The sequence below is a fragment of the Prionailurus viverrinus genome, chromosome B4 (genome assembly GCF_022837055.1).
Source record: "Prionailurus viverrinus isolate Anna chromosome B4, UM_Priviv_1.0, whole genome shotgun sequence".
Taxonomy (NCBI): Eukaryota; Metazoa; Chordata; class Mammalia; order Carnivora; family Felidae; genus Prionailurus; species Prionailurus viverrinus.
In genome coordinates, this window is record NC_062567.1 from 8,379,207 (window position 1) to 8,404,139 (window position 24,933).

General features: G+C 45.8%; 1 protein-coding gene and 2 pseudogenes across 2 annotated transcripts in view; 1 reads left to right on the forward strand and 2 right to left on the reverse strand.

The window, feature by feature from the left end:
- The window catches only part of CAMK1D (calcium/calmodulin dependent protein kinase ID), a 507,758-nt gene that overhangs the window by 83,956 nt on the left and 398,869 nt on the right, over positions 1–24,933 (forward strand). The window lies entirely within an intron of this gene.
- Positions 7,821–12,041, reverse strand: LOC125171137 (peptidyl-prolyl cis-trans isomerase H-like; annotated as a pseudogene).
- LOC125169867 (receptor of activated protein C kinase 1-like) lies at positions 23,436–24,362 on the reverse strand (annotated as a pseudogene).

The window sequence follows — 24,933 nt, forward strand, 5'->3', positions numbered from 1 at the left end:
TTGGCTCCCATCAGTAGTGCTGCATGCACGTGGGGGTACACATATCTCTTCAAGTCCCTGCTTTCAATTCTTTTGGGTGTGTACCCAGAAGTAACATTGCTGGATCGTGTGGTAACTCTGTGTTGAAGTTTTGGAAGTACCGCCATATTGTTTTTCACAGCTGTGTGGTGTTTTACAGTTGGCAAAATGTTTTTACCTTCGTGGTCCGTGGGCAGCAGTTACTGCCTTCATTTTACAGATAAGAAAATGGAGGTGCAGAGAGGTTTAATGACTCATGGGAAAAGGCTGCTGAATGGCAGGTGGTTATTTAAGTGTCTTCTGACTCCCAAGTTCAGTGCGCTTTCTCCTGTGTCACATGATTTACAGGTTGGTGGGGTTGATGGGAATAGAGAATATTAACTAATAAGAAATACCTCCCTTTCTGTGGATGCATTATAGAATGGCAAGGAGATAGGCTCTGATTTGTGACAATTGCTGATTTCCATGGTGTAAATACTCCCACATGGAACAGTTTCAAGCTACCCATGGCTTAACAACCTACTGCAGAATTCTCCAATCAGGCTCTTACGAGTGGGTATGAGGTGACTCCAGCAAGCCACTGAAGGAACTAGGGGTCAGGAGATCAGAGTGAGTCCTAGCCCTGTCACTAGAGAACCGCGGAATCATGATATTATCCTCTCTACGTCTTGATTACCTTGTTTGTTAAATGGATAATTAAACCTGAATTACACCTGCTTACATTACAGATCTGTTGTTAAGTCCCAAATGAGATAAGGCATGTGTGGTAAGGCCTTATACAAATACAATGTATTATTATGTTATGAGGATTATAGCTTTAAAAATAGTCCTTTCTCATAAATGTTAGTATCACATACACTCTTTGAAACCTAGGTATCATCTTTTGGGCAGTGTTCCCGTAGAAGTTGGGCTGTATGTCAACCTTGACTCAGGAAACGTCAACAAAAACTGAAGTTTCATAGTATAGTTTAACTGGCTCTACTCAGGTGCATGTTGTTTTTATTCTTAGTGTTTGATTGGTACCTTAAAAACTTCAAAAAAAAAGTATAAAAGCAACATGTCTTCCTAGTAGAGAATTTGAAAGGTCTGGAAGAGTGTCGTAAGGAAGGCCATAAGAATTGTCTGGATGGGTCTTGGGTAGTGGGTCCCTGGAGGGGGTGAGGAAATCTCAAGAGACGCCCCGGAGGTCAGCTGTGGGGGCTACGGTCAGGCTGTGGTTATTTACTGATTGGTTGAAGATATTTCATTATTTTACCAGCTGGGCTGGTGGACCCACTGTGCACAGTTTGGGTATCTGCTCTGGATATAGGGGGTGGTGGTCTTTGTTGAGTGCTGTGGGTGTCTGATTATTTGCATTAGGTTGTTGTTGGTGCGGGGCGGGTGAAGGGCGTTCCTGGGGTTATGGTCCCGATCTCATCTCTGCCCTCATCCACACCTCTGAACGTGTACTCTGGCTGCAGGGGGTCAGGTGCTGGTGCTCACAGGAGACCTTGTTCAACAGACATCTGGTGGGCTGCTTATACACGTGGGAAGAAAGAGCTAAAACTATATCCAAGTGTGGCTGATGCTCCCTGGTTGGGGTAGGACACAAGAACCTTGGCTTCTCAGGTACTTCACGATATAAAATAAAAACTGTTTGCTATAGACTGGATGTTTTTGTCTCCTCCCCACCCAGTTTTATGTTGAAACCTAACCTTCCATGTGGTGGTACTAGGAGGTGGGGCCGTTGGGAAGGGATTAGGTCATGGGAGGAAGGCCCTCGTAGGGGATTAGGTCTCTTGTAAAAGAGACCTACCCTGGGGGGCTCTGTGGCCCTTCCAGCTCTCGAGGGCACAGCAGGAAGGCGGCCATCTGTGAAGCAGGAAGTGGACTCTCACCAGACCCCGAGAGTCTGCCCACGACCTTGTCATGGACTTCCAGTCTCCAGGACTGCGAGAAGTAAGTTTCTATTGTTTATAAGCCACCCAGCCTATGGCATTCTGTTACGATAGCTGAAAGGGACTAAGACCTTACACACACAGTCCTGCCTTCTGCCAAATGGCTCACACCAAAACCAAGCCAAGCCTCTCTTTAGAACATGTTCACAGTGTGCTCACAATGAACTCATTTTTTTTTTTTTTAATAGAGAACAGGGGAGGGACAGGCGGAGGGCAGGAGGGAGGGAGAGAGAGAGAGAGAGAATGAGAGAATGAGAATCTTAAGCAGGCTCCACGCTCAGTGCAGAGCCTGACGCTGGGCTTGATTCCATGACCCTGGGATCATGACATGAATCGAAACCAAGAGTCAGCCAACTGAGCCATCCAGGCACCCCCACAGTCCACTCATTCTTGCAGTCAGAAGGTGAGGTCTTTCTAACTTGAAGGGATACCGGCCAGGCGGCTCTCATTGGTGGGCTGCCTGAGGTCCCACAGTTGGTCTGGACCACATCTAGAGTGTGGATGTCATGTTATCCCTGCTGATGGTGACAGTGAACATGAGAGGCACCGTACCATCCCCATCAACGTGATGAAAGTAACCAGAGAAGAAACCGTCCGCGTTAGAGGTTTCTCACTTCAGCTGTTGTTTATGTTCCTGGAGCCTCAGTGATGCACTTTGTAGGTGTGCAAGGTGAGCTCCGGAGAGAATTCAGAGCTGGGAACACCGCTGCTGCCTCTGCGGGTTTTCCTCTGGCCATGCTGTGGCTCCCTGGCCGTGGGGGTCCCCAGGTGGGGGAGAGGGAGCCGCATCCAGAGACCTGAGAGCAGAGTGGGGGCTCCTGTGTCCCTACAGGGGCTCGCTGGCAAAGCCCCACATCAGGAGCCTGTGTGGAGGCCACTGGCTCAAATGAGATGCCCCCCATTTCATCAGTGTTTGTTGAGTAAATGAATGGATACGTGGAGTAAATGGAGCCCTGGCTTTGATTCGATTAAGGAAGTGCAAATCCTAACTGCCATTTAGGAGTTATGAGACTTCAGCAAATTGTATAATCTTTCTGAGCTTCTGTTTTCTCATATTTAAGTGGGGATAACAGTACCTACCTTTCCAGCTTGCTGTGGGGTCGTGCTGTAAAAAAACAGGAGCTACAAGGCATGTTGCATATTACAGGTGATAAGAAAAGGGGCACTGACTTGGTTTTTAAGTAAATACATGTGATTTTTTTCTTTTTTTTAAAATTTAAATTAAATTTAAATTTATTTTAATGTTTATTTTTGAGACCGAGCACGCGTGGGGGAGGGGCAGAGAGAGGGAGACACAGAATCTGAAGCTTGCTCCAGGCTCTGAGCTGTCAGCATGGAGCCCGACGTGGGGCTCAAACTCACGGACTGTGAGATCATGACCTGAGCCAAAGTTGGAGGCTTAACCAACTGAGCCACCCAGGCACCACTGTCACGTACTGATTTAATAGACGGCTGTTAAGCTCTTACATGTGGCTGCTGCTGTACCAGCTGGGGCTTTGGCGGCAGATGTGAGATGCTGTCCCCCGTGTCCTAAATGTATGCAGCCGTATTCTAGTCTCTGTGCCCTGCTCCTGTGGTGTCTCCTGCTTCCATCACCTTCCCGTTGGTTCCGCAGGGTTCTGCTTCAGTCCAATCTCTTCCGTCGAGAGGCCCTGGACATAAGCAGCCCACTGGGGGCTTCTCTGTCCCTGTTCTTCAGTCTTGGGCTTAGACTGCGAAGGGTCCGTTGTTCCAAGGTTTTTCTTTGGCGAGAGTTTTCTCTGCTGGAACTGCCAGCTCTTTGAGAGCAGGGGACATCTCCCACATGTGACGTCCCTGAATCGCCCACAGTAACCTTGCACACTGAGCAACAGATGGAGGGTGTGTTTGGTTCAGTTTTAAAAATCCCGAGTCGTGAAGTTGTCTCAGTACTTGCTCAGGAAGCTGGCTTTCCTAAATGTTTTCATTACTGATAAGCTCTTCGGGATGTTCTGTCCCAATTTTGTCCCCCCTCTGGATTTCGTCTCTCTAGATGGTCACCACTTTTCTGCATGTGGATTACTCACTGGTGGATTAGCTGGAGTGAACTTTTAATCTGTGGGGCTTTTCCTGGCTTCCTCCCTTAGCCTGTTGGCAGGTTCTTTCTGTTGGCCGCCATCGGGACTGTGCTCCGGGAAAGGAAACGAGTTGTCAGGCTCTGAAACCAGAGTCTTCCTCAGTAGGATGGCCCCACGCTACATATCAGTGATGTTTGCATCATTATCCGCTCTGTTGGTTGGGCACCACAATTAGCTGTGTCCTGTGCTGTCCTTTTAAATACTATTTTCTGTTCCTTCTTGAGATATCTCACCTCAGACATGGCTTGTTGGTAGTCTTGAGATTACTCATGGAAGCAAGGCGTAGTTGGCTTTTTTCATAGTTGGCTTTTTTCATCTTTCCCTTGCAAATCGGGCCTTTAAGGGCTTTATGACTTTTTTTCCTGCAGGCCAGTGTGTCTAAAATCCAAAGACGAACCCGTGGCTGTAGTAATCAACTGCATCATTTTTCTTCAGAAGCTGTGATGTCTGCAGAACTGAGGATAGGATGAGAACTTTCTGGGCATGCACAGTAGTATTCCCCTGACGTTTCCCCCCTCAGAATCTATCAAACCCTTTGTCTCAATGTCCCAGATTTATTGACTCTTGAGGTAAAAGTTTTCTTTGTTCTCGGTACCTGGGCCAGACCTCCTGAGTGAAAAAAATGTGCGTTTTTTTTTTTTTCTTTTGCCAACACCTACTTTCTGAAAGTACTAGATTTTCTGAGGAGGTTGCCAAGGCTGGCATTCATGCGAAGGTGTGGAGGTGGTTTGAAAAAGAATAATAATGGCTACCGTATTTCAGTATCTGCTAGGCAAGGGATACTTGGCTGGACACTTGACCATTTAATTTGTCACTAACCCTGTGTGTTACGTACTGTTTGACAGTTGAGGAGAGCTGACTGGCCCCAGGTCACGTGATTCATGAGTCACAGGACAGAGATTGAACTTCTTCTGGCTGAAGAAGCTTCTGGAAGCTTCACAAGTGCTCAGACTGAGGTGGAGCAGGCTTCTCCGGGGTGTGTCCTAGGAATCTGCACCACTTGGCATTTTCCCGGGGGCGCTGGCAGGGAGACTTGTGTGCCCTGTGTATCATGACCGTTGCCGTTGAGTCTCCAGAACTTCACCTCACTTCAGGGATGTGTTGGAGGCCGTGCCTTTGTGCTGGAGCTGGGAAGTCGTATTGTGTTCAGTGTGTGGGTGAGGAGCCAGGGACTTGGGGATCTGTGACCTGGCTCGTGCTCCTCAGGAACATCTGTACCCAGAGGATGGGGCCTAATAACTGATTTACAGGTTAAGGATCCGTTTTGTGATTGGGCTGCTATTTCTGTACTGGTTAAATGAAGAAAATAATTTTTTAAATGTTTTATTTATTTTTAATAATTATTAAAAAAAATTTTTTTTAACATTTATTCATTTTTGAGACAGAGAGAGACAGAGCATGAATGGGGGAAGGTCAGAGAGAGAGGGAGACAGAATCTGAAACAGGCTCCAGGCTCTGAGCTGTCAGCACAGAGCCCGACGTGGGGCTCGAACTCACGGACTGTGAGATCATGACCTGAGCCAAAGTTGGATGTCCAACTGACTGAGCCACCCAGGCGCCCCAATGTTTTATTTATTTTTGAGAGAGAGAGAGAGAGGGAGGGGCAGAGAGAGAAGCGGACAGAGGATCTGAAGTGGGCCCCACACTGACAGCAGTAGGCCCAGGTGGGGCTCTAACTCACAAACTGCAAAGTCATGACCCAAGCCAAAGTCAGAAGCTCAACTGACTGAGCCACCCAGGCACCCTGAAAATAACTTTTAACACACCCAGGAAACCCTGAGATTTCAAATTAGACTGTTTGCAAAAGAAAAAAATAGAGTGCTCACCCCAGGGCTCTGGCAAACAAAATGTAGTGTTCTCTGGAACTTACAAAATACACATCATGTATAGCTTAGGTATCCATTAGCAAAAGGTCATGCAAAATTCAGGCAGATATCCCAACATTCAGATCAAATCTGGTTTATTAATTGAAATGGCTAAGATGCGCACAGTATGATCTCTTTCCTTGTCCCTCCTACATGAGCTGGTGTTGAGCTGGTTACCTAGTGGCTGTCCAGCTAGTAGGGGACAGATATTGTTACATTGTTTACTCCCAACTCAGTTTCCTTTCCTCACTGAAATTTTTTAAAAATTGTTTTTGCTCAGATCCCACTAATGTTAACTATTTCCCCTTTCTTGTTACAAAGTATTCTAAGTGCTTTTCAAAAGTTTATTAGATGAGACTTAACTTTTTCTCAGGGCTTGGTAATTTTAAAGTCATTTCTAACTGTGCACTCAAGGCCTCATCATATATGACGTAACTCAGATGATTTCTTTATATTTTCACTAGTTGGAAAATATCGGGAGGGAGCCAATATTTAATGGAAATATTAAAAGTTTTGAACACCTGCTGTATTAAGGAAGACGTGCCAGTGTGCTATGCGATGTTACTCATTGTTTCTCTTCAGGATATGTTTTGAAATCTGTTTCTCTAATGATTTATATGCAAGATGACCTTTCCCGCTGTTACAGGCAACATCTCAGCCTAAAGAAGCAGCGAGGCTTTATCTTGTATTGAGTTCACATCCAGAGATAGCAGGAGCCAAGCTGTTTAACATTCCAGTCTGAGGTTCTGAGTTTGCATGCGTTTCCTTCTGGAGAAGGCATCTGACACACGCAGCTGAGCTCACAGGCCATTTCGCAGCCGAAGAGGCCTCATTCCTTTGGACTCCAGAGTGACCTCTGTGGTCCTGCGCACCGATGCCTTCTGGGGCCAGCTTCCGGGTGTGCGAGCTTCACAGTCACACAGTTACGTGGGCTTCTCCCTCTTTCTTGAAATTCTCAATATTCTTTGAACAAGGACTCCCCTCCCCCTTCCTCCTCATTTTCATTTTGCACTGGGTTCTGCGAGTTACATAGCTAGTCTGACCCCTTTTAATTATAAAATTTTCCCCTCCACGCTTTCAGCCTGATGTCAAAGGGGTTTTACTGATTGATTCAACTTTTCTTAGGGTTACTGGTTAAAAAAATTTACTGAATACTAAAGGTATCGGATACTTGGGGAAATGCTGTATTGTGATATCCTGAGTGGTAAACACTACTCAGGTACGGGCGTATATTTTTGGGTATGTAAACAAATCTCAGGGCGCCTGGGTGGCTCAGTCAGGTTAAGCATCTGGCTCTTGATTTTGACTCAGGTCATGATCTCACAGTTCGAAGGATCGAACTCTGTGCAGACAGTGTGAAACCTGCTTGGGGTTCTCTCGCTCCCTCTTCTCTGCCCCTCCCCTGCTCATGTTCTTTCTCTCTCTGTCTCTCTCTCTCTCTCTCAAAATAAATGAATAGGGGCGCCTGGGTGGCGCAGTCGGTTAAGCGTCCGACTTCAGCCAGGTCACGATCTCGTGGTCCGTGAGTTCGAGCCCCGCGTCAGGCTCTGGGCTGATGGCTCAGAGCCTGGAGCCTGTTTCCGATTCTGTGTCTCCCTCTCTCTCTGCCCCTCCCCCGTTCATGCTCTGTCTCTCTCTGTCCCAAAAATAAATAAACGTTGAAAAAAAAATTAAAAAAAAAATAAATGAATAAACTTACAAAAAAATCTCTGAGGCACTACTTTGCAAAAATTTGAGGTGTTCCTAAAATGCTGTGGCCTGCAGGCTTTCTCAGCATTATAATGGATTTTTTTTTTAACAGCTTAATTTACAGTTGAAAACTTAAACAGAAAATCTTGGGTTCTGAATCTGTGACACTTCCAAGGTCTCTTGCTCAAATGGGGCGGCAGCAGACAGGGAAGCAAACAGGGGGACAGTGCAGATTATCTTACTCAAGAGCGTCACCGAGAGCAAGGGAAGGCCTGAGCAATTTCGTTCTGCACCTCATTTCCCTGCACTGTGAGGTCATCACGGGCAGCTTGGGCTTACTGTTAGGGCCTGTGGGAACATTCTCAATCTTTCGCACCACTAGCCTGCCAATGATGTTTCCAAACACCACCTGCTTCCCATCCAGCCAATCACAATTAGAGCAGGTGATGAAGACCTGGCAGCCATTTGTACTGGGACCGCTGTCTGCCGTGAAGGCAGGCCTGGAGCTGTGTCTAAGTTGAAAATTTCACCTGCAAATGGCCCCTGGTGAATACTGGCCACTCTAGGGTGCTCCGTTGGTTAAACATTGGACCCTTGATTGTGGCTCAGGTCATGATCTCACGGTCGTGAGCCTCTGCGCTGGGTGTGGAGCCTGCTTAAGACCCTCTCCTTACCTCTCCCTCTGCCCTGCCCTCACTTGTGTGTGTGCGTGCACACACGTGTGCTGTCTCCAAACAAACAACTGGTGACTCCAGTACCATCTCCATTAACAAAATCCCCACCCTGAATCATGAAATCCTTTATGATCCTGGGGAAGGTGCTCCCCTTGGTATCCCATCAGAACCCCATCTTTTCTATAACCCAAAAGAAAGAGATTTGGAATGAGGATAGGTAATCATAAGCCTCTCCAATTTACCGCATACTTGAGCCAAGGGACTCTCCCGAAGTTTCCAGTGCAGAGCTGCCTAAAATTCTTGGCCGTCTTAGGCACAACGTCTGCAAAGCGCTCAATCTTCATGTGGCCAGCTTCCTGGCCGCCAGTGCTGACATCACAACATAATGGATCTTATAAGTAGGTCATGGTCTGTGGATGGGGATCAGCCCTCCCTAGGCCTGATTCCTGGCTCTCCTACCCACCAGCCTTATGTGTGTGGAATGTGGAGTCTCTGTAATTCAGAGAATGGAGATAACAATGGCACACATTGTCTGAGATTGCTAAGAGGTTTTGGTGAGCTGAGGTATGTAAGTTGTTTTTGTTTTGTTTTTTGTTTTTTTGCATAATTCCTAGGGTATAGTAAGTGCTCAATAAATGTTAGCTGAAATCACTTCATTTTGGGCCCATTTTTGCCACTCAGATTCATGGCCAAGTATGACACCTTTCACTCCCAGGTTGACAGCTTTCAAAAATGTGTCCTAAAGTGAATGGGTCAGCATAAATCCTTTAGGAGAACTTTGAAAAAAGGCAAAAAGAAGAAAAAAAGGGTGTTTTGAGATGTTGTCCTTGCCTATGAAGGGCAGGGATTGCTAGGTTTCCTCTTAATTGATGAATCAAAGTGCAGCCAGAAATAATATTTGGAGTGTCAAGCTGAAAAGAAGTAAGAATGTAGTTAAATGTGCAACATGCACATGTACACACACACACACACACGTACACCCTAGGATATTATAGGCCGTATGGATACAAAAATGAAAAGGTCACAACCGCTCCTTTCCTCAAGGAGGTCTTAGAAGGTACTCTTTCATGATATTTGCTACACGGCCCCGCAGAGCTAGAGAAAAACGGAGGCATGGGCTCATGTGGTTTCTTCTCTGATGTTACAGTTCACGGGCCATGCACCCACAGTGTCTGTGGGCTGGCATTGCAAGGAATGCTGGGAGAGGGGTCCAAATGGGAACAAGTGAGTGTTTGGCCTGGGCAACTGTAAGTGGGGGTGGGTTGGGAGCAGGGTGGTGAGGAGGCAGGTCTCATTTCAGATCAGGTGAAACCCTTTTCTCCTCACCCCCGAAACCAGCAGAGCACGTATTGTAATGCTGTTCCAGCTGCCAATTAAGCCGATACCTGGTTTCAAGTGTGAGATCGGCGTTGTAATGCTGCGAAGCTTCAGTCACACTTGTGGCCCATTTTATGTCATAATTATTCAGTTTGACAACAGAAAGCCTGAAGAATCCTTCCTTTTATGAAGCAGATAACATAATGGCACTTTGGCTTTTCATGCGATTATTGCTTTCATAAAATGGATTGATTTTTATCACGGTGCATCGAAATCAGCGCATTTTTAAAGAGCATTTCTTAGCTAAGGTAAGGCTCATGTATTTGGTAATGATATAATCAACCAGCTGGTCATTTGCCCATTTCTTTTGGTTTAAAATGAGCGGTTTGAGGTTCAGGTGAAAACAATTAAAGGTAAGTGCCTTGTGAAGTCACAGGTGCATTTTATGTATTTCTTCCATTTTGATTTAATTGAAGGCCTTCATCTTTTCTTTAGACTTTAGGGTAATAAAAAGGAGGGGGAAGTGAAAAGAACTAGCTGTACCTTCAAAACAGTTGTGCAAAGGAGGTCACTTTTGTACATACACGGAACACCAACAATGGGCCCAGCACCTCATGAAGCCACAGAATTAATGCTGCCCTCTCCCTGGTGTGCTTGGAGCCAGACTTGGACAAATGTGAGAAAATCCTGCATCTCTCTTTCTTTAAATTTTTAATGTTTATTTATTTATTTTGAGAGAGAGACAGAGCATGTGAGCGGTGGAGGGACAGAGAGACACAGAATCCGAAGCAGGCTCTAGGCTCTGAGCTGCCAGCACAGAGCCTGACGCGGGGCTTGAACCCACGAACTGTGAGATCATGACCTGAACCGCAGTTGGGTGCTAACTGACTGACTGAGTCACCCAGGTGCCCCAATCCTGCATCTTTCTAGGAGAAATCCTGGGTAGCATTTCTTAAATGGGTAGTAGGAAGAAGTGAAAAACATGCCGTGGTTGTGGTGTGGTTTTTTTTTTTTTTGGTTTTGTTTTTGATGAAACATGTCATTTGTCAGGTTCCTCAGGTAACCAGGCTCAGCCTGAGTCTGTATCACACAGTCTTCACGTGGCCTTTGAGCAGATGAAGGGACGTTTTGGATTTTCAAGGTTCAGAATGTTGACTCTGGAGAGGGCCTTGTGAAGTACATCTTGTTCTTTGATCGGGTTGAGAAAACAGAGGCCCTGGATGGTTGGGGGCCTTCCCCAGGGCCACACGGCAAAAGGTGGCCGGATTCAGTGTAAACAGAGCTTTTGTGTGCAGAGGCCTCTTTTCATGATGGCTCTGGGATCACAGATGCTCAACCTTGGGGCACCTGGGTGGCTTAGTCAGTTAAGTGTCGGCTCAGGTCATGACGTCACAGCTCATGAGTTGGAGCCCCGTGTGGGGCTCTGTGCTGGCAGCTCAGAGCCTGGAGCCTATTTCAGATTCGTGTCCTTCCCCCCCCCCCCCCCCCCCCCCCCCGCTCGTGCTCTGTCTTTCTGAAAGATAAACATTGAAAAAAATTTAAAAAACCCCACAAAGGCTCAACGTCTTCAGGGACAGAAATGCATGTAGGCTCTCTTTCCAAATGAGTAAACATAACTGAGACCTTCCTTCTTCTTGTCCTACTTTTGATTGCTTATCAGGCTCTCAGGGAGGCCTAGGAGTGTGGTAGTCTGGAGACCCTGTCTCAGCTGTTGTGAGAACTGAGTGAACTGACAAGAGGTAAAGTTCTTAGCACAGCCCTCCCTCAGAGTAAGCGCTCAGTCACCGTGCGTGAGCCATTACTGTCCAGAGCTACAGGACACAGGGGAGCAGGCCTTATTACCACGTGGCCTGCGTCCCTCGGTGCCAGCAGCCTGGCTCTCCTGCCTCAGGGGGCTGCTTTCGTTTCGGGAGACCAAGTGTAGAAGCCCGTCTGCTAAATTTTTGTTGGATTGATTTCTGTCATCGCTCGATGAGCTTTCCAGACAGCCCTGTGAGCGTGTGCACGTTTTATGCATATAATAGATACTTGATACTGCTTAATTAAGTTTTGTGTTGCCTTCTGGAAAGCCAGTGGCTCAGCCAAGCCCAGCGCCTGGGCATGGGAGGCGTCCAGCCTCAGCTATGGGGGGAGCGCCCGCCGGTATCTGGGAGGAGCTCCCCTCCTCTGCTATGTAGCAGCTAGACCTCCTCTCCCTTGGGTTTCCCCTGCTTGCCAATGCGCTAACCTTTCCGAGACAGGAACTTGTGTCAGGTGGATCCAGTTTTCACAGTGAGGAAAATCTATTGTCTTGAGGCTCATTGTCCAGCTTTCAAAGAGGACGGAGCCGACCTCTCAGCGTTGATTAGAATCACAGTCCGATCGGAAGGCTGTGGTGTGGCGCACACGCAGAACCGGCCCGAGTTCACCTTCACGGTGTTGGGCAGTTTTCATCATCATGTGCATCGGACGATTTCAGATGTGCCAATTAGCCTGTGTCAGGAGCATGCTGAAATGGGAGGAGCGAGGAGTTTGGCCGTGCCATTGCTGACGAGTTTTTCAGAGCGCAGACGTGGCCTTTCCGGGGACTTGGGGATACGAGGTAAAGCTTGCCGTACATTGGCTTTTTTTCTTCCGCTACCCTTTAAAGGAAAACAGGCAAACAGCAGTTGCCTTAGCTCTTACTTGGAATTTATTAGCGAAAAGCATGTTTTATAACATGCGCTGAGTCCCTCTTTGTGTGGTCAGCCCAAACTCCTGCACCGTCTGTCCCTGCGATACTGTGTCATCGTAACGCACATGAATCCTTATGGTGCGTGGCACACTTACTTATTCCAGATTATAAACTACTTGTGGATGAGCCTGACATGCCTTTCGGTACCTTACATGGGATCTCGCCTATGAAATACCCAGAAGTGAAATGGAAGATGGAACTGTCTTATCATCATATAGATGCAAAAAATACAAATAGTGTTTTGAAGGATTTTCAGCCACCAAAGTTTGAAAACCAGAAATTGTAATGGATCGGACATCCCCATTTCCTGAACACTTGAGTTAAGAAATATTTCTGTTCTTAGTGGTAACAGCACCTACTGTGTTCTAAGTACTTTATGAATAGTGTGTTGTATAATCTTCACAACATCCTTGGAGCGTAGAAGTTTTCATCCTCTAAAAATTTTTAGCAGTTGGGCACCTGGGTGGCTCAGTCGGTTTAGCATCCCATTTTGGCTCAGGTCATGATCTCATGGTTTGTGGGTTCAGGCCCCGCATCAGGCTCTGTGCTGACAGCTCGGAGCCTGGAGCCTGCTTCAAATTATGTGTCTCCTTCTCTCTCTGCCCCTCACCTTCTCGTGCTCTGTCTCTTTGTCTCTCTCTTTCTCTCTCTCAAAAATAAATACTAAAAAAACAATAAAAAAATAAAAATTTTTAGCAGTTGGCACAGAGAGGATAAGTAACTTGCCCAAAGATGCACAGCTAGGAATAGAAAGATCTGGAATTTGAAGTCCTGTCTTTTCAAGTCCAGATTTCCCCCCCTATACTTCTGAATATGTATCCCAGCTATCCAAGATGTTGCTCTAATATAATTTGTTTAGGGGTCAAACTGGATAATCCAGGTTTCAGGGTGTAGTTTTTGATCTGAAGTATTTGGTGTGACTAAATAATCAAATTAAGTAACTGTCAAATCCCTTTTGTTCTAGGATTTACAGATTTAAATACAATTAGAATAGATTTTCCCAAATGTGTTTTTTTTTAGGCGCTGTGAAGAGTGTTTGTGGCAGAACTAATTTTGGTGGGTAGGGCAATGAGAATTCAGGGAACATTCTAACAGGTAAACTGACACAGAATTTCAGGATGGGCTCAGAATGAAGTCTTCCTTTCTGCAGTGAATTGACTGACAACCCAGGGAAATGTCAAATTGCCTTTAACTTAACGTCCCCTGCTTGGGCTTTACATTAGCAGGTGTTTATTTCACCAGACATAGGCTTTGGATTTCATTTAACCTGTCCCTTTCAAGTCTTCTTGAACTGCGGTCACCTGAGGTGTTCTTTAACACATCCCTGTCCTTTTACGACTTAGTATAAGTACAAAGAGTGTGGAAATTCACTTAGGGAAGTAAATATTGAGGAAACCGTGCTTTGGGAAACAGGCATACTTAGGACTTTTATGAATGGTCAGAATGCTAAAGTAGCCTTTTTTACCTTCCCACAAAAATTACAGTTAGGAATTCTACTTCCAGAGCTAACATCCTACTGAATGTTGAAAGAATGCATGCTTTCTCCTCCGATCAGGACTAGGGCAAGATGTCTGCTCTCACTACTTCTGTTGAACATTGCACTGGAGGTGCTGGCCTGGACAGTTGGGCACAAAAAAAAAAAAAAAAGGCCCCCAGATTTTAAGCAGTAAGAAGTAATATGTCTCTGTTTGCAGATGACCTGATCTTATAGAGAGAAAATCCTAAACTCCACTAAAATCTCCAGTAAAAATCTATTGGTCCTAATATGAGTTCGTCAAAGCTATAGGATACAGAATTAAATAAATGTTATGCAAAATCAATTGGGTATGTATTCATATATTCTGGCAATGAACCATCCGATAACAAAATTAACAAAACAATTCCACTTATAGTAGCATCAAAAATAATAAAGGTGGAATAAATTTACCAGAGAAGTATGAGACTTCTTCAGTGTAAATTACAAAATATCACTGGAAGAAATTAATGAAGTCCTAGATAGATGGAAAGACATCTTGGGGCGTCTGACCTGGGTGGCTCAGGTGGGTTAAGCGTCTGACTCTTGGTTTTGGCTCAGGTCATGATCTCACGATTGGTGAGTTCAAGCCCCACATTGGGCTTGGAGCTGTTGGGATTCTCTCTTCCCCTCTCTCTGCCCTTCCCTCCCCATCCCTCTCTCCCAAAATAAATAAACCTTAAAAAAAAAGTGTTTAAAAAAAAAAGGCATCCTGTATTAATGGATTGGGAGACTTAATAGGGTCAAGATAGCAAAGCCCCTAAGTATATCTACAGAGTCAACATAGTAGCTGTCACAATCCCAGCTGCCCTTTTTGCAAACATTGACAAGCTGGTCTTAAAGTTCATATGGAAATGCAGAGGACCCCAAAATAGTCCTAAAAAAAGAACAGAGATGGAGAAATCACACTTCTTTTTATTTATTTTTTATATATTTTTTAATGTTTATTCATTCTTTGGGGAGAGAGAGACAGAGCATGAGTGGGGGAGGGGCAGAGAGGGAGACACAGAATCCGAAGCAGGCTCCAGGCTCCAGGCTCTGAGCTATCAGCACAGAGCCCGATGCGGGGCTCGAACCCACGAATTGTGAGATCATGACCTGAGCCAAAGACGGATGCTCACCTGACTGAGTCACCCAGGTGCCCCAGAGAAATCACACTTCTTGATTTCAAAACTTATTACAAGTCTACAGTAATCCAGACAGTGTGGTGCTGGCATAAAAGCAGACATATATAGATCAGTGAACTAGAATTGAGAGTCTAGAAAGAAACCCTTACATTTATGGTCTACTGACTTTTGACACGGATACTAAGACAGTGTAATGGGGGTAAGAATCGTCTTTTTGATAAATGATGCTGGGACAACTGGATATCCAACATAATGAATTTGGGCTGTTAGCTCATATATGTCATATACAAAAATTAACTGAAGGTGGATCCATGACCTCTATACCAGAACTAAAAGTATAAAACACTTAAAAGAGAGGTGTAAATATTCATTATTTGGAGTAAGAAGTGTTTCCTAGATAGGACACCAAAAGCAGAAGCAACAACAACAAAAATAGGTAAATTAATACTTCATCAAACCAAAAAGTTTCATGCTTCAAAGGATATCCATCAAGACAATGAAAAGACCATCCATAGAAGAGGAAATTTTTTTTTTTGTAGAGCTGATCAGGAACTAATCTCAAATATGTTTTAAAACACCACTCAGCAATTAAAATATAATCCAACTGAACGTAGACAAGGACTCCGAATACACATTTCTCCAAAGAAGATAAACACGTGCCAGATAAGCACTCGAAAAGATGCTCATTTGTTGGCCAACGTGGAAATGCATATCAGAGCCACAGTGAGCTGTCACTTCGTGCCTGCTGGGACGGCTGTAATGCAAAGATGGGTAATCAGTGCTGGTGAAAGTGTGGAGAATTGGAGCCCTCACACACTACTGGTGGCAATGTAAAATGGTGCAGCTGCTTTGGGAAATAGGCTGGCAGTTCCTTAAAAGGTTAAAATGCAGTTACCATATGAGCGGGCAGTTCTCCTCCTAGTTGTATACCCAGGAGAACTGCCAGTGTGTGTCCACACCTTGTACGTGGCTATTCAGGGCAGCCTTATTCATATTAGCCAAAAAGAGGAAAAGACCTAAACTTTGTTCATCAACTGATGAGTGTATAAACAGAACGTAGGGTATCCAAACAGTGGTGTAATATGTAGCCATAAGAAGGAATGGAGTACTGATACGTGCCACAGTATGGTTGAACCTTGAAAACATTAGGATAAATTACCAAAAGCCAGGTAGTGTGTTATTGCCTTCCTGTCAAATTTCCACAACAGACACATCTGTGGAGACGGAAAGCAGATTAGTGGTTGCCTCGGGCAAGGGGAGAAGGGCTTGAGGGGAAGTGGAAAGTGGCTGCTAAAAGGGTACTGGGTTGTTTTGAGGGGTGGGGATGATGAAAATGTCCTAAAATTGATTATGGCGATTGTTGCATAGTTCTATGAATATACTAAAACCACCAAATGTACTTTATTATTTTTTATAGTTTATTTGGAGGGGGAGAGAGAGAGAGAGGGAGAGGGAGAGGGAGAGGGAGAGGGAGAGAAAGAAAAAAAGAAAGAGAAAATTCTAAGCAGGCTCCATGCAGGGCTCGATCTCATGAACTGTGAGATCATGACCTGAACCAAAATCAAGAGTTAGATGCTTAACCGACTGAGCCATCCAGGCACCCCGAGTTGTACACTTTAAACCAGTGAATTGTGAATTATATCTCCATGAAGCTTTTATGAAGAAAATGAAATCTGTTTATCTCTCTATCCATCTACTAGTATTTACTGTAGTAATTGGCAGTTGGAAACAACTCAGTTAATAATATTTATAAAATATAGCACATCAGTAGAATGTGACACTCCGTAGTCTTTGACTCATGATGCAGGATATTATCTTAGGGCATGGATAAATGATAAACCATTTATTGTGAAAAATAAGTTATCAAATGACATGATCCCAATTTGGTGGAGGAACATTTGTAATTATATGCATAGGCAGAGGGCTGGAAGTATGTACATCAATTATAGTGAGAGTCGTCACCTCTTGGGTGTTGAAATGACAGATAACTTTAATTTTCTCCTTTTTGCCTTGCTGTATTTCCTAGACTTTTGTAATGCTGGTCATTTCTGATTAGTGATCAGAAAAAGAAGTTTTATGTACAGTTTACAATGGACTGGTTTAATACTTTAATAAAATAATAAGGAACTAAGAGGATAACCTGACCTTCACCTACTTTATTTCACAATTGTGACTATTCTCAGAATGATGACGTTCTTCTTTGCTTTGACACACACACGTATACGTAATATAAAATAGCGAACTTTCACTGAGAGCTTAAAAATATGTATGTTAAGACATTGTAAGCTGTTACTAAAAGTTATATGTATGTATCTTACCATGTCATAGTAATTGCTCAATTAATAGTAGCTGCATGCTTTAGAATGTTCTGGAAGATTTTATTCATTTCTAAAAATTGGGCCATAATACTTCTGTTTCCCTTGCCTCGCCCTCCCCCCACCCCTGCCTCCTGTAGCAAGTTGCTCTCATGAGTAAACAGCGAGGAAATGGAGCCTCTTGGGGCAGGGAAGAAACCTCAGATGTTTCTCTCCTGATACAGGCACCTGCCACTTAGCATCTCTTGTGCAGCTAGTGTTCTGTGCGTGGCTTCAGGCGATACCTAGAGCAGTGATTCTCAGGAGATGTCCACTCTCCGGTGATGTCTGTATCCAGTGGCTCCTTCAGGGATATTTTGGGAGACTGTTTTGGGACACTGGGTGGTTTTTCCCTCTGCTTTGGGAGGAAGAGACTTCTAAGCCTTTGTATCTGTAGAATTTTACCTGAGTTTAGCCTCGAACTCATGGTTTTCTTGCCTTCAGCTTTTCCCCTCAGACTCCAGCTTCTAAATCCTATGCGTGCAAGTAAATGGCGTCAAGTAAAACTGGTTAAAAGCAGGGAAGAAGCAAGCCCTGGAATGTGCTGGTGTGCCTGCTGTCCCCAGGACATGCTTTGGCGCTCTCAGTATTGGTGTCTCTGTTGTGTGCTGTTAAGAGACAGGTACAAGGAGAGCTTCTGATTGGCTAGGAGCACCTCTCCTCTAATGTGCCTCTTAAATTAACAAATTGTGAAAGATGCACAGTTGTGAGCCCCCCGAGGTATTCATAAACAGCTCTGTGATCGCCTGGGGCTAGAGGCTCCAACAGTTTTCCAGATAAACTGTGCCAACGTGGAGGTTTGTCTGCTCTGAAAAGAAAAGCATCACCACCCGAGGAAGTCTCGAGATATAGCATGAGTGTGAGTGTGGTACTAAGCTCCCCGAATCACATCATGTTGTTCTACAAGCTCTGTGTTTGGAGGAAAATGCTTTCTGAGCCTTGGAGAAAGGTAAGGCTTGCGATTCCAGATGTGAAGGATATTTTCCTTAAAGCTACATGATTTACATCCCAGGGAGCTGCCGGAGATGCACCTGTACCGCCCTGGAGAGGGTTTCACTCCACAGGACCTGGAAGACGCAGGCACGTCGGGTTAGACAAGGGGCTTGTTGTCCAGGTTCTGGGTGACTCCCTGCACCAGCTCCTGAGATAAGGACTGTGTGTGGTCTCGAGTGAGTTGAAGGGTTTGGGTGGACGGGAGGCTGTTGCAGTGCGTTGTGGGTGTGTATTTCATGCCGTTGCAAGCCCAGGATGTGTGCTAGACCACTGCTCTTGGGGCAGGCTCCTTCGGATGTCACGCGCTACGGAAACATCCCGGCCCTGCTCCCCGTGGGGGGTGTGGCCAGAGGTGCCTCCCTCAGGCCTCTTGAGAGATGCTGGGCATGGGAGGGGGTGTGGGACCGGCCACCACCGAGATGCCCGCCTGCAGCAGGCAGGCCCGAGTGGGAACGTGACCTAGTTATGTGCCTCCCGGCACGTTGGCACAATATAACCAGCCCTTCCTTCCTCCTCTCCTCACAGCAAGAATAATTCTGCTGAGCCTCTTGGAGGCCGGAGGGCCAGTTTTAGTAACGTGCCCTTTCCTGGCTGGCTCTTGTCCAGTTATTTCGGGTGAGTGTTAATGTCCGTGAGTTTGAAAATTTTATTTATAAAGAAACGGTCTCTCTTGACCCTCGTGTCCTTGTCGACTGTTATCGGTCTGAAGCCCCTTCCTTCTTGGGGAAGAGGCTGAGAACAAAGTGGTCACAAAATCTGTGGCTTTGGACTGTACCTATGGTCTTCTGATTTGTTTTTTGTTTTTTGGTTTTTTTTGGTGACTTCCATATGGATTTCAACCAAGGGAGTGGGGGTGAATTCAGTGTAAGTACCTTTAGTAGATCTCCCAGAGCCCCAGTGAAAAGGTCACTTTCCCTAGAGGTCATTTTTGTGCTGGCCATGGGATGCCCTCCCCCCACCCCCCTTCCTGGCCCCCACTGTGCAGGGTGACTAACTTTGGGAGGTGGCTGGTGGTCCTGGATGGAATTTCCTTTTGAGTCATGAGTGTGACCAATCCACTGCTCTGGCTGCTCTGAAGGAATGAATTTGTAATGTTTATCCTATACTTGACCTTTTGTAAAGCACTTGTTCTGTGTGGTCTGTTCATTTTCAAAGCTGATGCAGAATTTTTGTCGTCCTTTTGCTGGCGATTTGCACCAAGGGGCTGACACACTATAAAGTGGTTCAGTCTCTGATTTATTTACTCCCTAGGGGAAGAAATTCCTCTGATAGGTGGAATGCTAGAACTAGAAGGACTTGGATATATACAGATTATCCTCATGTTTTACAGAGACAAAAAAACCAACCAAACAAACAAAAAAACCTAGCAGAGAAGGGTTAAGCATGTTGCTCAGCCCCATATAACTAGTTAGGGACACATTGGGACCCAAGAGGCAAGAGCAAAATCCATATAAGAGAGCAAAGCCAGGTCACAGAATGGCCTCTGGGGGCGTTTCTGAAACTGTTTTCCTTCTCTCAGTTCTTTTATGCTGGTGTTACGGGAGCCGAGAGCTGGAGCATCGAGTCTGATGTGAAAATGACACATTAGGACCCAGAAGCCCAGAGGGTTGGAGGGACTTGCCCAAGGCCACACACTTAATGAGTTGCTTATCTTGGTCTAAGATACAGGTCCATTTATCCCCACAAGGGTATCCTTCTGGCCCACCACATTCAGATCCTTCTCCATTCCGATCTTTCTGGCCCACTATGTCAGGTCCATTGTGCATGAAGTACGGAATGCTGTCTGTACTTTATCTTGCCTTTGTGAGTCACATTGATGGCATTCAGTTTGGGGTCACTAATGTACTCAAAGTGTGCCACTGAATGGGGGTGTGTGGGGTTCAAGTTCAGTTTTGGCCAGCTCTAGAGCTGATGTGTCGAGCTCCCACTCTCTTCTGCTAAGAGAGAGGAGACCCTTTTCTCTGGTCGTGGTATATGTAGGAATAAGGGGGAATATTTACCTTCCGTTTTAAGTCAGATTTCTACCTGGATTCGTGTTGTTCTCCATACAAAGTTGAATACTTTAAATCCTGTTGGGGTGCCGGGGACAAGTTGCAGTGTGCTTTCTTTGGATTAAGTGGGAATCACTGTGTAAAGGAGCTTTCCAGAGTACTGTCTTTGGAAATTCCCAAAGCTGTCTTATGGTTGGTATTCCATATAATACGAAGGCAACTTCACCCCAGCTGGGATCGCCGGTTGCTTTTTACATTCTTAAATCTTTTGCCAATTTTCCAGATGCTTTTGGAAATTCATGCTGACCGTTTTTTTTTTTTTTTTCTTTTCATTCCATTTTGAGTACTGAATATTTTCCTGTCACTACTTAAACTGGCATGAATAAAATATTCCTTTTCAGGATGTTGATTTTCAAATTTTTTTTTTTTTGAAGAAAAACAAAACAACCCAGTTGGTTAAATTTATAAGGCCTGTTAAAATGTCCTTACAATGCCAGTGGGGAAATTTGGGAAGCGGACTTGTCTTTCTATAGGTCACATAGTGTTGAGTACAGTGTTTCCTGGTAGTAAGGTACATGAAGGGACCAGTAGAAAATAGATAAACTTGAGTGAGTGGAATTGAATCATTGAGGACTCAGAATACAGTTTTCCCCTCAGAACCATCAGGATACCTGTATGAAATTTGTGGGATAGTTACTGTCATTAACAATATAAGTGAAAATGAGGAATGATTAAAAATAATATAAAAAGTAAGTATAAAATATCCTGTCCTTCTCTTTCTTCATTTGATAAATTGTCAATTTAGCTCTTACTAAGTGTAAGGCCTTGTGCTAGGTTCTTTGAGAAACACAAAAACATGCACTTAAGGAATCTACAGTGTCATGAAGAAGAAAACTTACCAGCCTAATAACTCTAATAAAATTTAGAGAAGTAATAAATTCCATGAGAGAGGGCAGATAAAGAGAACTTGATCCAAGCCTTTTGCATATATTATCCCCATTTATCTGTATAACCACAGTGAGATAGGTTCAGAGATCTTAATTTTCTGACCCAGAGACATTCAGCCAGTGCATGGCAGAGCTGAGACTCCCTTTCCTGACCAGACAGTCCTCTGCCTTCCCTGGGCAGAGATGAATGTTCTTTGAGTTCAGAAGTAGAGATAGTAATTCTGCCTGGTTGGGGAGACATGGTGGAAATGTTAGAACATGAGCTCAACCTTGAAGCATGGGGGGATGTCCAACTTGGGAAGTGGTAACCACAGGCCAGATGAACATGCCAGGCCGAAGGCATCGCGGAGGGAGATGGCAGGGTGGATGTCAAGGGTGGGGTTCAGTTTGCTGGTCATGAAGGATACAAGAAGGAGCCAATAGGAAATAAGGTTACAGAGGTGGGTAAAGGAGTCCTGGGTGGCTCAGTTGGTTGGGCATCCGACTTTACCTCAGGTCATGACCTCACTGTGGGTTCGAGCCCTGCATGGGGCTTTCTGCTGTCAGCACAGAGCCCACTTTGGATCCTCTGTCTTTCTCTCTTTCTGCCCCTTCCCTGCTCACTCGCTCTCCCTCTCTCAAGAATAAATAAACATTAAAAAATAAAAAAAAAAAAAAACCCTTAAAGGTAGGTAGAGGGTCAGATCATGATTAGTTTTTTTTTTTTTTTAAAGGTTTATTTATTTTATTTTGAGAGAGAGAACAAGCACATGTAGGGGAGGAGCAGAGAGAGAGAATCCCAAGCAGGCTCTGCACCGTTAGTATGGAGCTGATGAGGGGCTCATTCCCATTAACTGTGAGATCATGACCTGAGCCGAAATCAAGAGTCAGTGGCTTAACCAACTGAACCACCCAGGTGCCCCAGATCATGATGAGTTTTGAAGGCCAGGAAAAATTGTTTTTAATTTTAGCTGATGATATAAGCTACTGGAGTGTAATCTAAAGTTAGAATATTAGAAGCCAACCTCAGTGTCTTGGGTGGGGGGATTGGGGAGAAGAGCTCTTGGGATGAGAGCTGGGAGGTTGGTGTGGTGGTCCTCATGGGAGGGCTGAGCTAGTGTGGTGGTGGGAGCAGAGCAGGGGGTGGGGTGGGGGAGCCTCGATGGTGCCTAGTGGCAGTCTCACCTGGGAGGTGGGAGAAGCGAGGCTTGTGTTGGCATTGCCTCGGGCTAGCTTCCCATTGGCTATAGCACAGTGCCCCTCCAGTCTGACTTGGGTGTAACTGGAGGTTACTTGTTGATGGTACATACAGTGGTTATAGAGTTTTATTTAAACACAATGCTTTGTGTCACATTTGTGTTCTAACTGCTTTATAGCTCACATGTGTACTCTTCATGGCTACCCCATAAGGCAGGCTATGATGATTATTCCCATTTTACACATGAGACCATCAAGGCTGGCTCTAGGATCTGTTCTCTTAATCACTACTTTGGTGCTACTGGTACATTTGACAATTCAGATTTTAGTGTCTCTCCCTGAATCCTGACTCTCTTCCCTTCCTAAAATGGTTACGTTTCCATTGGATACGTAATCCACACATTAGAAGCATCTAGAAATGAGATTTGTCATGAGGGCTTTTACACAAAATTGGATGGGAATTGCTGACCCAGGAGAAGGAGAACTTGTTCGAGAGAGGCTGACGGAAGAGACTATCTGCTCATGAAATTTTGGCCCCGCCTCCTCAGCGCACACGTGGGGAGAAAGATTTGGGGAGGGCCAGTGGCTGGCATGGGCTGTCAGGACTGGGCTGGAGTCCAGGGCTCCGTGTCAGGTGCAGTCGGGAATGTTCTGTTGCATTTGGGGAGGGCTCACTAAAGAGCCCGCCTTCCAGGCTTCTTAGATGGAGGCCCCAGTGGACTTTGATCTACAGCCCCAGAGGATGCAGGAGGCCAGCACCACAGCCCCAGGGGATCTGCCTCTACAGGCGCTCCTCCTCCACTGCTGCTGTCCCCTCATTCTGACTCTGTCTTCATCGTCTTCCTCTGTTCCTCCTGTGGGTTTAAGAACTTTGGGAACTATTGCCCAAGTTATTATTTTTCTGGTGAGGGCTATGGAGGATTTTCCTTTTCCTTCCTTCCTTCCTTCCTTCCTTCCTTCCTTCCTTCCTTCCTTCCTTCCTTCAGCGAACCAATATTTTCTTTCTAAAACTCTGCCGTATATTTCTAGCGGGTGCTGATGGTCACCCACCATCAGCTAGCACCAGGTTGTGCGTGTAGCCAGCAAACAACGTCGGGCCATCAGCAGACCAGGCCAGAGAGGTACACTGGGGTGGCTGTGCCTTGCTGCTGGTACTGATAACTTCCTGCTTCAGTTCATCTATAGTGATCTTGCCTTCCAAGTCCCAGATCTGGAGGCTGGGGCGTGTGGCAGCACAGAGCCAGTATCAGTTAGGGCACTGATGATGACCCCACCATCTAGTATACAAAGGTGCCTGCCTTTGTTGAGGTCCACAGCATGGCCTGGCCATCGTCCCCTCCAGAAGCACAGAAGGATCCATCTGGAGAGACAGTCACCGTGTTCAGGTAGCCCGTGTGGCTTGGTCTTCAGCTTGTAGTTTGCCAGGTTCCATACCTTGACCAACTTGTCCCAGCCATAGGAGACAGTGATGGGATTGCTGCTATCGGGTGACAAGAAGACACAATGGCTCTCATCCTGGACAGTGTAGGTGCATACACTCAGGGTCTTCCGCAGCTTGATGGTTTTATCTCAGGAGCCAGAGACAATGTGGTGGTTGTGGGAGGAGAAAGCCACGCTCAGCACATCCTTGGTATGTCCTGTGGATCTGCGTGTGGTGGTACCCATTGTGAGATCCCAAAGACAGAGCACTCCGTCCCAGGAGCCTGAGAGGGCAAACTGGCCACCTGAGGAGATGACCACATCACTGACAGAGCAGGAGTGACCCCGAAGAGCATGCTGTGGGGTGCCATCGTTGGACTTATCCCTGCCCACTTGATGATGGTCTTTTCTCAAGAGGTGGCCAGTATCATGTCCAGGAACTGGGGAGTGGTGGCCATCTGAGTCACCCAGTCATGGTGGCCCTTGAGGGTGCCACAAAGTGTCATCTGCTCAGTCATGGTGGCAGCGAGCGCGGGTGTTGCCGTGGTGACGAGGATGGGGCTGGATAGCACAGAGAGCCCTGCAGAGGAAAAGACAGAGAAGGCCCCCGCCGGAACTGAGGAGTTTTCAGTGTCAAAGCTCACATCCAATGACAGGGTTTTCAAATCCTGGGTCCCCAAACCAGGATTTCTATAAGCATCTCCTGCTTTGTCTCCTTCTCTGCTGCCAGTGGGGGAAAAATAAGAGCAGCTCTCCATCGGAGAAAACCCCTTTTCTGAGAGGCTCCCTGTGGGGGAAGGCTATGTGGACGGTGTCTTCTCACGGTTTTGGTGGTTTCTAATCATCTCTGCTTCTCATCAAGGCCTGACTTGAGCAGATCCTTGACATTGTGTCAAACGAGCACTTGAAAACTTGCTCGAGTTCTGAGCAGCAGTTGTGTTCATGTTCCTTGCTCCCTTGGCTGGTCCCTCTGGGCTGGGCCTGGTCTTCTGCAGCTGTTGCTGACTTGACTCAGAAGTTCAAGGCCTCCTTAGGCTCCCCACAGGCCGGGCTGCTTGCTTGGCACATTGGAGTCCCGCTGCCTGCTGTTCCTGGGATTCGGGC